Below are 13,522 nucleotides of genomic sequence, written 5' to 3'. Positions count from 1 at the left end.
TGTAATTGATACACATGCAACAATGATCTACACATACCGTGACACACCTGGTGATATTAGGGTGGTTGGTTAATCAAAACTCTATTTGTAGAACTGTTTTTCTGGATATGAGCAGAAGGCACAGACCTTTTACAATGTTCAAAATCTTACAATGTATTATTATTCTTTATATTAGACTTTAGGCAATGAAATTCTGCAAATTCTCCAAAATATGTCCTTGTTTAATGGCGTAAATTGTGAGTGATAGTTTGAAGTTTTGATGTCAAATGCAGAATAATACTGAAATGCCATTCTTGCACGCTCTCAACACAACAATGCAGTAACCAATATCAATGTAAAATAAAAATAAAATAAGATAAGGTAGAGTAAAAACGACAAATAAAATTAAGAAATAAGTACATGAGAAAGTAAGAGTAGTTCAGTTCCAATACCATATTTACAATGTGCAGGGATCCCGGAATGATAGAATTAGATAAAGCACTCACACCCATTGACTTTTTTCACATTTTGTTTTGTTATAGCTAGGGTTGCAATTTTTTCGGAAATGTTCCATGGGAATTTGGTAATTTTGCTTAAATTCGTTCAAAAAGTTAGCTTATAACAGTGAATATTTTTTTGTGGGATTCACATATTACAATTCTAGGTCTTGTGGCATATTTTGGTTAAACTATCCCCAATTCAATGGAATTGCAACCCTCTGCATGAACAGTGCATTCTTCCATCACATGTACAGCTTATTCTCAAGATCTTGCACACTAACGAGATGCTATTGAGCCCACACTACTGAGCCAAGGACTACAATACTGGGTGGGGTGAATATATTTTATATGACATACATGATTTTTTGTTAACTAGTAAATAGTTGCCGACAACAAAGTGTGTTTAAATCGTTTTTAACTTATTAACCATTTATGCTAGTTAGATTTTGCTACCATGTGGGTTTTAGCTTGCTTGAGCCTTCTAACTGAGGAGTGTGAATTCACCTGTTTCCATACATGTTTCATTAAAAAAAATGTTTCTTACAAAGGGGTTGTTTAATCTAACTGCTTAACTATTTATCTGTACATGGAGTTGTATTTGTTTGTTTTTTACAAAACAAATTCTAATCTTTACAGGAAAATGCCACGGGCACTATCTGATGTGTGGAGACATTTTACTGCAGCTAATGTAAAAGGAAAAGCTGTGTACATTTGCAAATACTGTGCCAAATCATATGTGAAGAATGAAACAAAGATGCAGAATCATCTGGCCAAGTGCCAGATGACAAAAGTCCCTCTGGTTCTATTCGAGTTGAAAATGATGAATCAGACACCTTATCGATAGCAACAGCTCATGGTCCTCCTGGAATCAGCTTTTTATTTTAACTCAATGGACGAACGTAGTCAGAGAAATGGTTCACCTCTGATGCCCACAGGCAATGTGTAATGAAAGAGATTTCTGAATGTTCTTCACCCAGCATATACCCCTCCAACCAGAGACGTGTTTTATTTACTCATTTGCTAGAGTTCAAGTGAAGGTCAAGCAAATCGTAGAGAAAGCAGACTGTATTGCAATCATCTCTGATGGGTGGTTGAATATTCATGGGCAAGGAATAATTAACTACATCATCTCCATCCCTCAACCAGTATTCTACAAGAGCACAGACACAAGGGACAACAGACACACCGGTCTCTACATTGCAGATGAGCTGAAGGCAGTCAATGGCCTTGGACCACAGAAGGTATTTGCACTGGTGACAGACAATGCTGCAAACATGAAGGCTGCTTGGTCTAAAGTGGAGGAGTCCTACCCTCACATCACACCCATTGGCTGTGCTGCTCATGCATTGAATCTACTCCTCAAGGACATCATGGCACTGAAAACAATGGATACACTCTACAAGAGAGCCAAGGAAATGGTTAGGTATGTGAAGGGTCATCAAGTTATAGCAGAAATCTACCTCACCAAGCAAAGTGAGAAGAATAAGAGCACCACATTGAAGCTGCCCAGCAACACTCGTTGGGGTGGTGTTGTCATCATGTTTGACAGTTTCATGGAGGGGAATGAGTCTCTCCAAGAAATGGCCATATCAGAGTCTGCCGATATAGACAGCCCCATCAAGAGGATCCTCCTTGATGATGTATTTCGGGAGAGAGTGGTAAGCAGCCTGAAACTCCTGAAACCTATAGCAGTAGCCATTGCACGGATTGAGGGAGACAATGCCATCCTGTCTGATGTTCAGACTCTGCTTGCAGATGTAAGAGAAGAAATCCATACTGCCCTGCCCACTTCACTGCTGCTCCAAGCAGAGGAAACTGCAGTTCTGAAATACATCAAAAAGCATGAAGACTTCTGCCTGAAGCCCATACACGCCGCAGCGTACATTTTGGACCCCAAGTATGCTGGCAAGAGCATCCTATCTGGTGCAGAGATCAACAAGGCCTATGGTGTCATCACTATCGTGTCTCGCCACCTTTGCCTGGATAAGGGCAAGGTTGTGAACAATCTGGCGATGTACACTTCCAAGCAAGGGCTTTGGGATGGAGATGCAATATGCAATATGGCAGCTGTGTCAAAATATCTCATCAGCCAACTGGTGGAAGGGACTTTGTCGATCTGAGGCTCTTGCCCCTGTTGCCTCCATCATCCCCCAAATCCCAACAAAATCATCCCGCCTCAGAGCGCAACTGGTCCTTGTTTGGAAACACCCATCATTTTACAGATGTATGTTAAAAATGTTTTTGGGAGATGCGATGGATCATTGGGGATCATTCAATATTCCCTTTCTTTTGTTGTTCACTGAAATCATCCCATGTGAAGAGTCAACTCATTTAATTCAAGTTTGATTTGTAACTAAATTGTTTGTTTTTATTTCTATTGGAATAATTTATTCATTTGCAATTATGTCTACTTATGATAAGGTAACAGGTTTCTGTTTCCATATGATATGGTAAAGATATCCAACAAAAAACAAAAAAAAACATCTACATTTAAATTGTATTAATATTAATTTGCATATATTTCCATTAATTCCTGTTAATTCCCACGGGAAGTTTCCACCTCTGAATATTCCCCAAAATGTGCAACCCTAGGTACAGCCTGTATTTAGAATGGATTAAATTCAGATTTTTTTGGTCACTGACCTACAAATTGTAATTTTTGGGACAAATCCAATACAACATATTACTGAGTACCACTCCATATTTTCAAGCATCGTGGTGGCTGCATAATGGTATGGGTATATGCTTGTAATCTTGTAAACTGGGGAGTTTTTCAGGATAAAAAACAACTGAATGGCGCTAAGCACAGGCAAAATCCTATCGGAAAACCTGTTTGTCTGCTTTCCACCAGACACTGGGATATTAATTCACATTTCAGCAGGACAATAACCTAAAATGGAGTTGCTTACCAAGAAGACAGTGAATGTTCCTGAGTGACCGAATTACAGTTTTGACTTAAATTAAAAATCTATGGCATGGCTTGAAAATGGTTGTCTAGCGATGATCAACAACCAATTTGACAGAACTTGAAGAATTCTGAAAATAATCATGGGCAAATATTGTACAATCCAGGTTTGCAAAGCTCATACAGAGTTACCCTGAAAGAGGTAACTTTAACATGTATTCCTATATAAATGAGATATTTATGTATTTCATTTTCAATACAATTGCAAGCATTTCTAAAAACATGTTTTCACTTTGTCATTATGGGGTATTGTGTGTAGATGCGTGAGAGAAAACATATTTCATCCATTTTGAATTCAGCCTTTAACACAACAAAAATGTGGAATAAGTCAAGGGGTTTGAATACTTTCTGAAGGAACTGTTTGTACAGTATAAGGGAACGGTGACTAAGCATCAGGATATAAATTCAGCAAAAAAAGAAACGTCCCTTTATCAGGACCCTGTTATTCAAAGATAATTAGTTAAAATCCAAATAACTTCACAGATCTTCATTGTAAAAGGTTTAAACACTGTTTCCCATGCTTGTTCAATGAACCATAAACAAATAATGAACATGCACCTGTGGAACGGTCATTAAGACACTAACAGCTTACAGACGGTAGGCAATTAAGGTCACAGTTATGAAAACTTCTGACTCATCTGCGTGAACGTGCCTTAGGCATGAGGACTGCAGATGTGGAAATAAATTCCAATGTCTGTACTGTGAGACAGCGCTACAGGGAGACAGGACGGACAGCTGATAGTCCTCGCAGGGGCAAACCATGTGTAACAACACCTGCACAGGGATGGGTACATCCGAACATCACAGCAGCGGGACAGGTACAGGATGGCAACAGCAACTGCCCGAGTTTCCACCAGGAACGCTCAGACTGTCCACAATAGGCTTAGAGAGGCTGGACTGAGGGCTTGTAAGCCTGTTGTAAGGAAGGTTTCTAAACATCACCGGCAACAACATCGCCTGTGGGCACAAACAAACACACCGTCGCTAGACCAGACAGGACTGGCAAAAAGTGCTCTTCACTGATGAGTCGCGTTTTTTTCTCACCAGGGGTGATGGTCGGATTTGTGTTTATCGTCGAAGGAATGAGTGTTACACCGAGGCCTGTACTCTGGAGTGGGGTGGATTTGAAGGTGGAGGGTCCGTCATGGTCTGGAGTGGTGTGTCACAGCATCATCAGACTGAGCTTGTTGTCATTGCAGGCAATCTCAACTCTGTGCGTTACAGGGAATACATCCTCCTCCCTCATGTGTTACCCTTCCTGCAGGCTTATCCTGACATGACCCTCCAGCATGACAATGCCACCAGCCAAACTGCTCGTTCTGTGTGTGATTTCCTGCAAGACAGGAATGTCAGTGTTCTGCCATGGCCAACAAAGAGCCCGGATCTCAATCCCATTGAGCACATCTGGGACCTGTTGGATCGGAGGGTTGAACGCTAGGGCCATTCCCCCCCAGAAATGTCAGGGAAATTGCAGGTGCCTTGGTGGAAGAGTTGGGTAACATCTCACAGCAAGAGCTGGCAAATCTGGTGCAGTCCATGAGGAGGAGATGCACTGCAGTACTTTAATGCAGCTGGTGGCCACACCAGATACTGACTGTTACTTTTGATTTTGACCCCCCCTTTGTTCAGGGATACATTATTCAATTTCTGTTAGTCACATGTCGTTATGTTCATACAAATATTTACACGTTAAGTTTGCTGAAAATAAACGCAGTTGACAGTGAGAGGACATTTCTTTCTTTTTTTTTTTTTGAGTTTATGATAAACAGAGTAGCAGCAGCATAAATTATGACTGTATGTGTGCGGAGTCAGTATAAATGTGTGTGCATGTTTTTCTGTGTCAGTGTGTGTGAGTGAGAGAGTAGAGTCATGTGCGTGTGCATAGACACAGTAAAAAAATAATGTACAAGAGTCTACTCAGATAGTCCATGTAGCTATTTAACAGTTGTATGGCTTGGGGATAGAATCTGTTGAGGAAACTGTTGGTGTCAGACTTGATGCACCAGTATCTCTTGTTGTGAGGAAGCAGAGAGAACAGTCTATGGGTGGCCAGAGGCTTTCCTTTCACACCGCCTGATATAGTTCCTGGATGTCAGGGTCCTCGGCCCCAGTGATGTACTAGGCTGTTAGTATCACCCTCCATAGTGCCATGCGATCGAGGACAGTGCTGTTGTCATACCAAGCAGTGATGCAGACAGTCAAAATGGTCTCAATAGTGCATCTGTATAACTTTTTGAGGATTTGAGAGCCCATACCAAACCTTTTCAGCCTCCTGAGGGGGAAAAGGAACTGTCGCTGACCTCCTCCCTGTAGGCTGTCTCATCGTCGCCGGTGATCAGGCCTACCACCGCTGTGCTGTCAGCAAATTTGATGATGGTGTTGGAGCCATGCGTGGCCACGCAGTCTTGGGTGAACAAGGAGTGCAGGAGGAGACTAAGCACAGACCCCTGTGGGGCCCCTGTGTTGATTGTCAGCGGGGTGGATGAGATGTTGTCCTAACCTCACTACCTGGGTTTGGCTTGTCATGAAGTCCAGGATCCAGTTGCAGAAGGAGGTGTTCAGTGCCAGGATCCTAAGCTTGGTGACGATGGTGTTGAATGCTGAGCTGTAGTCAATGAACATAATTCTCACCAAGTATTCCTCTTATCTAGGTGGGTGCAATTAAAATTGCGTTGTCTATGGATCTCTAGGGGCAGTTTACAAAATAAAGAATTAGAGTTCTTGGGAACAGGATTGATGGAAGTAATCTTAAAACACTTGGGGATTACAGACTAGGACAAAGACAGTTTGAAAATTACCGTGAATATGCCTGCCATCTGATATGCGCATGCTCTGAGAATGCACCATGGAATATCGTCCAGCCCAACAGCATGTTGATCTCAGAGAGCGAGATCACCCAGTCCTCTGGGTCGTTTAGGGCCCTCATGCATGGTACGGTGTTGTTATTATCGAAGCGTGCAGAATAGGCATTGAGTTCGTCTAGAGGAGATGCATTGTTGGGCAATGCGGGGGCGTCGTAATAACAAATGCTGTCCCCAGTCCACCTGGCCATGCTGCTGCTCCAGTTTCAACTTCCACCTGACTGTGCTGCTGCTCCAGTTTCAGCTGTTCTGCCTTATTATTATTCGACCATGCTGGTCATTTATGAACATTTGAACATCTTGGCCATGTTCTGTTATAATCTCCACCCGGCACAGCCAGAAGAGGACTGGCCACCCCACATAGCCTGGTTCCTCTCTAGGTTTCTTCCTAGGTTTTGGCCTTTCTAGGGAGTTTTTCCTAGCCACCGTGCTTCTACACCTGCATTGCTTGCTGTTTGGGGTTTTAGGCTGGGTTTCTGTACAGCACTTTGAGATATCAGCTGATGTACGAAGGGCTATATAAATAAATTTGATTTGATTTGATGTGAGTGAAATTAATGTGGAAGAAATTAAGTTTGATCCAAATAGGCCTCATCTGATATTCAATTGTCATCACAGTCCTACACTTTCAGGATGAACAACGGCTGTCCTAGTCTACAGTTGAAGTTGGAAGTTTTTCATCCATTCCACAAATGTCTTGTTAACAAACTTTAGACTTGGCAAGTCAGTTAGGACATCTACTTTGTGCATGACACAAGTAATTTTCCAACAATTGTTTACAGACAGATTATTTCACTGTGTCAGAAGTTTACATACACTAAGTTAACTGTGCCTTTAAACAGCTTGGAAAATTCCAGAAAAGTATGTCATGGCTTTAAAAGCTTCTGATAGGCTAATCGACATAATTTGAGTCAATTGGAGGTGTACCTGTGGATGTATTCCAAGGCCTACCTTCAAACTCAGTGCCTCTTTGCTTGACATCATGTGAAAATCAAAAGAAATCATCCAAGACCTCAGAAAGAAATTTGTAGACCTCCACAAGTCTGGTTCATCCTTGGGAGCAATTTCCAAATGCCTGAAGGTACCACGTTCATCTGTACACACCATGGGACCACGCAGCCATCATACCTCTCAGGAAGGAGATGCGTTCTGTCTCCTAGAGATGAACATACTGTGGTGCGAAAAGTGCAAATCAATCCCAAAACAACAGCAAAGGACCTTGTGAAGATGCTGGAGGAAACAGGTACAAAAGCATCTATATCCACATTAAAACGAGTCTTAAATCGACATAACCTGACAGGCCGCTCAGCAAGGAAGAAGCCACTGCTCCAAAACCGCCACAAAGATGCCAAACTACGGTTTGCAACTGCACATGGGGACAAAGATCATAATTTTGGGAGAAATGTCCCCTAGTCTGATGACACAAAAATAGAATTGTTTGGCCATAATGACCATCATTATGTTTGGAGGAAAAAGGGGAGTTTTGCAAGCCGAAGAACATCATCCCAACCGTGAAGCATTGGAGTGGTAGCATCATATTGTGCGGTGCTTTGCTGCAGCAGGGACTGGTGCACTTCACAAAATAGATGGCATCATGATGATGGAAAATTGAAGCAACATGTCAAGACATCAGTTAAAGTTTGGTCGCAAATGGGTCTTTCAAATGGACAATGACCCCAAGCATACTTCCAAAGTTGTGGCACAATGGCTTAAGGACAACAAGGTATTGGAGTGGTCATCACAAGGCCTTGACCTCAATCATACAGAAAATGTGTGGGCAGAACTGAAAAAGTGTGTGCGAGCAAGGAGGCCTACAAACCTGACTCAGTTACACAAACTCTGTCAGGAGGAATGGGCCAAAATTCACCAAACTTATTGTGGGAAGCTTGTGGAAGGCTACCCAAAACATTTGACACAAGTTAAACAATTTAAAGGCAATGCAAATACTAATTGAATATATGTAAACTTCTGAAAAATGTATTTGGCTAAGGTGTATGTAAAACTTCTGACTTCAACTGTATATCCCAAATGGCACCCGTATACCCTATGTAGTGCACTACTTTTGACCAGGGCCCACAGGATAGAATTGACCTGTTAGCTGCCAATTAGGAATTCCCCATGGCAGCTGTCTATGCCCCTTACTGATGACATGCCACTGGCTTTGAGTAACGCCAGTGTGTCTATGTATGAGGATGACTCAACACTATACATGTCAGCTACTACAGCGATTGAAATGCCTGCAACATTTAACAAAGAGTTGTAGTTAGTTTCAGACTGGGTGACAAGGAATAAATTAGTACTAAATATTTAAAAAACTAAATGCATTGTTTTTGGGAAAAATCTTTCACTAAACCCTGAAATAAATAATGTGGAAATTTAGCAATACTAAACTGCTGGAGTAACTCTGGATTGTAAACTGTCATGGTCAAAACATATTGATACAACAGTAGCTAAGATGGTGAGAAGTATGTCCATAATAAAGACCTACGGTACCTTCTTAACACTATCAACAAGACAGGTCCTACAGGCCCTAGTTTCTACCTTCTTAACAAAATCAACTAGGCAGGACCTACAGGCCCTAGTTTCTACCTTCTTAACACTATCAACAAGGCAGGTCCTACAGGCCCTAGTTTCTACCATCTTAACACTAACAACAAGGCAGGTCCTGCAGGCCCTAGATTTGTCACACCTGGACTACAGTTTAGTCAAGTGGTCACGTACCACAAAAAGGGACTTAGGAAAATTGTGATTGGCTCAGAACAGGGCAGCACGGCTGGCCCTTTGATGTACACAGAGAGCTATTTTTAACTACTGGCACACAAATCGGACACCCATGCGTACCCCACAAGACATGCCAAAAGAGGTCTCTTCACCGTCCCCAAGTCCAGAACAAACGATGGGAGGCACACAGTACTATATAGGTCCATGACTACATGGAACTCTATTCCACATCAAGTAACTGATGCAGGCAGTAGAATCAGATTTAAAAAACAGATAAAAATACACCTTATGGAACCGCAGAGACTGTGAAGCAACACAAACACAGGCACAGACACATGCAAACACACACATACGATAACATACGCACGTACACATGGATTTTGTACTGTAGATATGTGGTAGTGGTGCAGCCCAAAACTGATCTATTCCCATAATGTTGAAAAGCACCAATTTAAGCCAGAATAGCCACAGCCTTACCTGACATTCTCATAGCGATGGATATAGATTCTGTGAAACTGGTGCTGGAGGTGCTCGTCATCCACATTTGTCATGTCGTTGATCATCTCCAATACCACAAACCGGGGTAAAACGGACAACACCAGCCTTTCCTGCAAAGAAAAGGAGCATCCTGGTAAATATTTGTAGCTTTTTGGGCATAACCGGGGGAGAAATGTAACCACTCAAAAAAAACTCAAAAAACAGAGCTACAGATGCAGGGACTGACCTTCCATGATGTTAAAATTATAGTTTTAACCATGGTTTCAGGCTATACAGTGTTTCTTTACAAACATCGGAGTAAAAAAAGGTTATATTTGGGGTTTAGATAGGGTACAAGAGTTGAACTACGATCATGCGGTATTTATAAGTTATATTCTTCAAGAATTAATGGGTGTATGTAATTAATTTATACGTTTTTTTTTAAAAATGTAGCGATGGCTGATTTCCCTTTTAAAAAACATCATCCAAATAAAAAATAAAACATCTAATAGCCTTATAAATGCCATAAGCATGTATGCATTTAAGTATGCTCTCATAAGAAACCATAGGCCTTTAATATATGTTTAAAAATACATGCATCATACATTTTTCATAATGTACTTTCATACAGGTGTGTGATGCATTATGATTAATGGATTTATAGCATTCATATGCAATTAAAAGAGACATTGAGCTTTTATGAATGCTTATAGCAAGTCTTATAACACTACGGCGTGATATATTTTCATATCACCTCCACCTTACCTGTCACCCTAGACCCGCTTCAATTTGCATACCACCCCAATAGATCCACAGACGATGAAACCGCCATCACACTGCCCTATCCCATCTGGACAAGAGGAATACCTATGTCAGAATGCTGTTCATTGACTACAGCTCAGCCTTCAACACCATAGTACCATAGCACCATAGTGAAGGTAAGAATCAACATCTCCACTTCGCTAACCCTCAACACTGGGGCCCCACAAGGGTGCGTGATCAGCCCCCTCCTGCACTCCCTGTTCACCCACAACTGCGTGGATAGTAGGCCTGATTACCAACAATAATGAGACAGCCTACAGGGAGGAGGTGAGGGCCCTGGCGGAGTGGTGCCATCAACAAAATGAAGTAGCTCATTGTGAACTTCAGGAAACAGCAGAGGGAACACAACCCTATCCACATCGACGGGACGGCAGTGGAGAAGGTGGAAAACTTCAAGTTCCTCGGCGCACACATCACTGACGATCTGGTGAAAAAGGCGCAACAGCGCCTCTTCAACCTAAGGTGGCTGAATACATTTGGCTTGGCCCCTAAGACCCTCAGAAACCTTTACAGATGACCAATTGAGAGCATCCTGCCTGGTATGGAAACTGCACAGCCTGCAACCACAGGGCTCTTCAGAGGGTGGTACGGTCTGCCCAATGTATCACCGGGGGCACACTGTCGGCCCTCCAGGACACCTACAGCAACCGATGTCATAGGAAGGCCAAAAATATCATCAAGCACATCAACCACCGGAGCCACGGCCTGTTCACCCCGCTATCTTCCAAAAGGCGAGGTCAATACAGGTGCATCAAAGTTGAGACTGAAAAACAGCTTCCATCTTAAGGCCATCAGACTGTTAAATAGCCATCACTAGCTGGCTACCACCTGGCTACTCAACCCTGCACCTTAGAGGCTGCTGCCCTATATACATATACATGGATTCACTGGTCACTTTAATAATGTTTACATACTGCTTTTCTCATCTCACATGTATATACTATATTCTATTCTACTGTATTTTAGTCAGTGCCACTCCGACGTTGCTCATACTAATATTTATATATTATTATTTTACTTTTATTGTTGTGAATTGTTAGATACTACTGCAGTGTTGGAGCTAGGAACACTAGCATTTCGCTACACCCGCAATAACTGCTAAATATGTTGTGATTTTATTACATTCATAAAGCAATATAAATGAATGCTTCTTAGAAAGCATAACCAAAAGCATTTCTCTGCTACAGACCTAAGAAAATAGCAAAATAATAATGATTGTTATGAATTCCCTGCCTGTGACTATTATCAGCACCTCACAGCCCTGAGCTGAACTCCACTCCCCACCCCCCATCACTAGAGCCTGAGAGTCTAGGGGGTACCATAAACCTGCCTCTCTAACTCTCTCTGACCTGTGTGACCTGGGCCCTGATAGGTTGCTAAGGGGAAAGTTGTTAGGGGAAGGACACCTGACAGCTGTTCTGACTGTGTAAGCCAGTGTCTCTTCACTTGGACTTGTGGGATGGAGTGTGTACAAAAGTGAGTTGTTGTTATTGTGTGTTTACGATTTACTGTTCGTAGTTAATGATAATTGCCTAGTTAAATAAAAAAAATAAAAATGTCTGCTTGTCTACCCTTGATCTATACAGTCCTTACCAGTGCTCTTGTATTGGATTCATGCTCATGCTATGCTAATTGTGTACAGCCTATTCATTACTGTTTATCTCCTGTATTACAGAACCACATCCTTCCCACATCTATTCCCTGTGTGTATGGCAATACAGTTTTCTTGTGTGTAACTATGAGGTTGCCTTATTCCCCTCTTAACAGGGGAGGTGCTAGCGGGTCACAGATCAGTTCTAACAGAGTCACTCTCTTTCAATGCTTCTTTGTGCCGTTGCATCAATTCATTTACAACACAATATAAACGGGTGGTTCATTGAACGTGTCACCATTCTAAAAGCATGTGTATGCTACAGACCTTAGCAAATTGTGCTTCTTTTATGGCGTCATTTCCGTCTCACAATTCGAATGCATGTTGAGCACAGGTGGAGAGAGTTCAGATAAAAAGTCTTGAGGGTGCAGAGGATCATGTTGAGGAGCTGAGAGAGAGCAAAGAGCTCAGACAACAATGTTGCGTGCTACGAAAGTGGAATTGAGTGCAAGAAATGAAGTGTCGAGCACAGCATCTCCCTGTTCATGGTATACTTGCCTGCGCTTTCTCAAAATGCAGCAGCTGTAAGCTGTGCTACGCGGTATGATTTCTGTGTGCTCGCAAATCTACAATGACATGCTGGCTTGCTATAATAAGCAGCTCTAGATGAGGGGAAAACAAATATATTTCTATTATCTATAAAGATGATAAAAAAAAGATCATTAGGTACAGTAGCTAGCTAGCTTAAATGCAATAGGTTCATGGTCTGGGTCAGGCTGGTCTGGGAAACTCAAGGACATTCAGTAACTTCAGTAAAAATCCAGTAACTTCCCCAAAATCCCCAGGTTTTCCAGAACTCATAGTTGTAGGAGTCCAGAGTTCCTGCTTATTCCAGGAATATTCCAACCGAGATTTCTGGAAAGTTACTTGATTTTTGAAAACCTAGTCCCAGGGGACGGAACTCTGTGCACGTTTTTCTTCCTTGCGAAAGTTAACAGATTTTTGCATCTACATGGGACAGAAATCATCCACGTTTGTATTATAGAACAAAATCACTAAGTAAGAATGAGATGACAATTCTGCATGATATAGACAATAACATGTGTGGATCTACAGGTAATTGCAAAAGTAAAGGAAACACCAACATGAAGTGTCTTAATGGAGCCTTGGGTCACGACGAGCCAGAACAGCTTCAATGATGCATAGATTCTAAAAGTGTCTGAACTCTATTGGAGGGATGTGACACCATTCGTACATGAGAAATTCCATTCCATGGTTTACATTGTGTTCATGTTCATCATACTATTTAGGCACCCGTGCCCTGTGGATTGGGACATTGTCATCCTATGGGGGGGGGCATCCTATGGCCTGCCCAGCATTTTAGTACATGACCCTAATCATGATGGGATGTTAAAACTTCTTTGGGATAGGGGGCAGCATTTTCACTTTTGGATGAATAGCGTGCCCAGAGTAAACTGCCTCCTACTCGGTCCAAGATGCTAATATATGCAAATTATTATTAGTATTGGATATAAAACACTCTGAAGTTTCTAAAACTGTTTGAATGATGTCTGTGAGTATAACAGAACTCATATGGCAGGCAAAA

The 13,522-nt window shown here is 41.9% G+C and overlaps 1 pseudogene; it reads right to left on the bottom strand.

The window, feature by feature from the left end:
- LOC135565653 (adenylate cyclase type 8-like) overlaps window positions 1–13,522 on the bottom strand; it is a 69,101-nt pseudogene that overhangs the window by 22,447 nt on the left and 33,132 nt on the right.

Source organism: Oncorhynchus nerka, linkage group LG9b (assembly GCF_034236695.1).
Source record: "Oncorhynchus nerka isolate Pitt River linkage group LG9b, Oner_Uvic_2.0, whole genome shotgun sequence".
In the NCBI taxonomy this organism is placed as follows: domain Eukaryota; kingdom Metazoa; phylum Chordata; class Actinopteri; order Salmoniformes; family Salmonidae; genus Oncorhynchus; species Oncorhynchus nerka.
The sequence above is the reverse complement of the archived record's forward strand: the minus strand, read 5'-3'. Positions and strand labels throughout refer to the sequence as shown.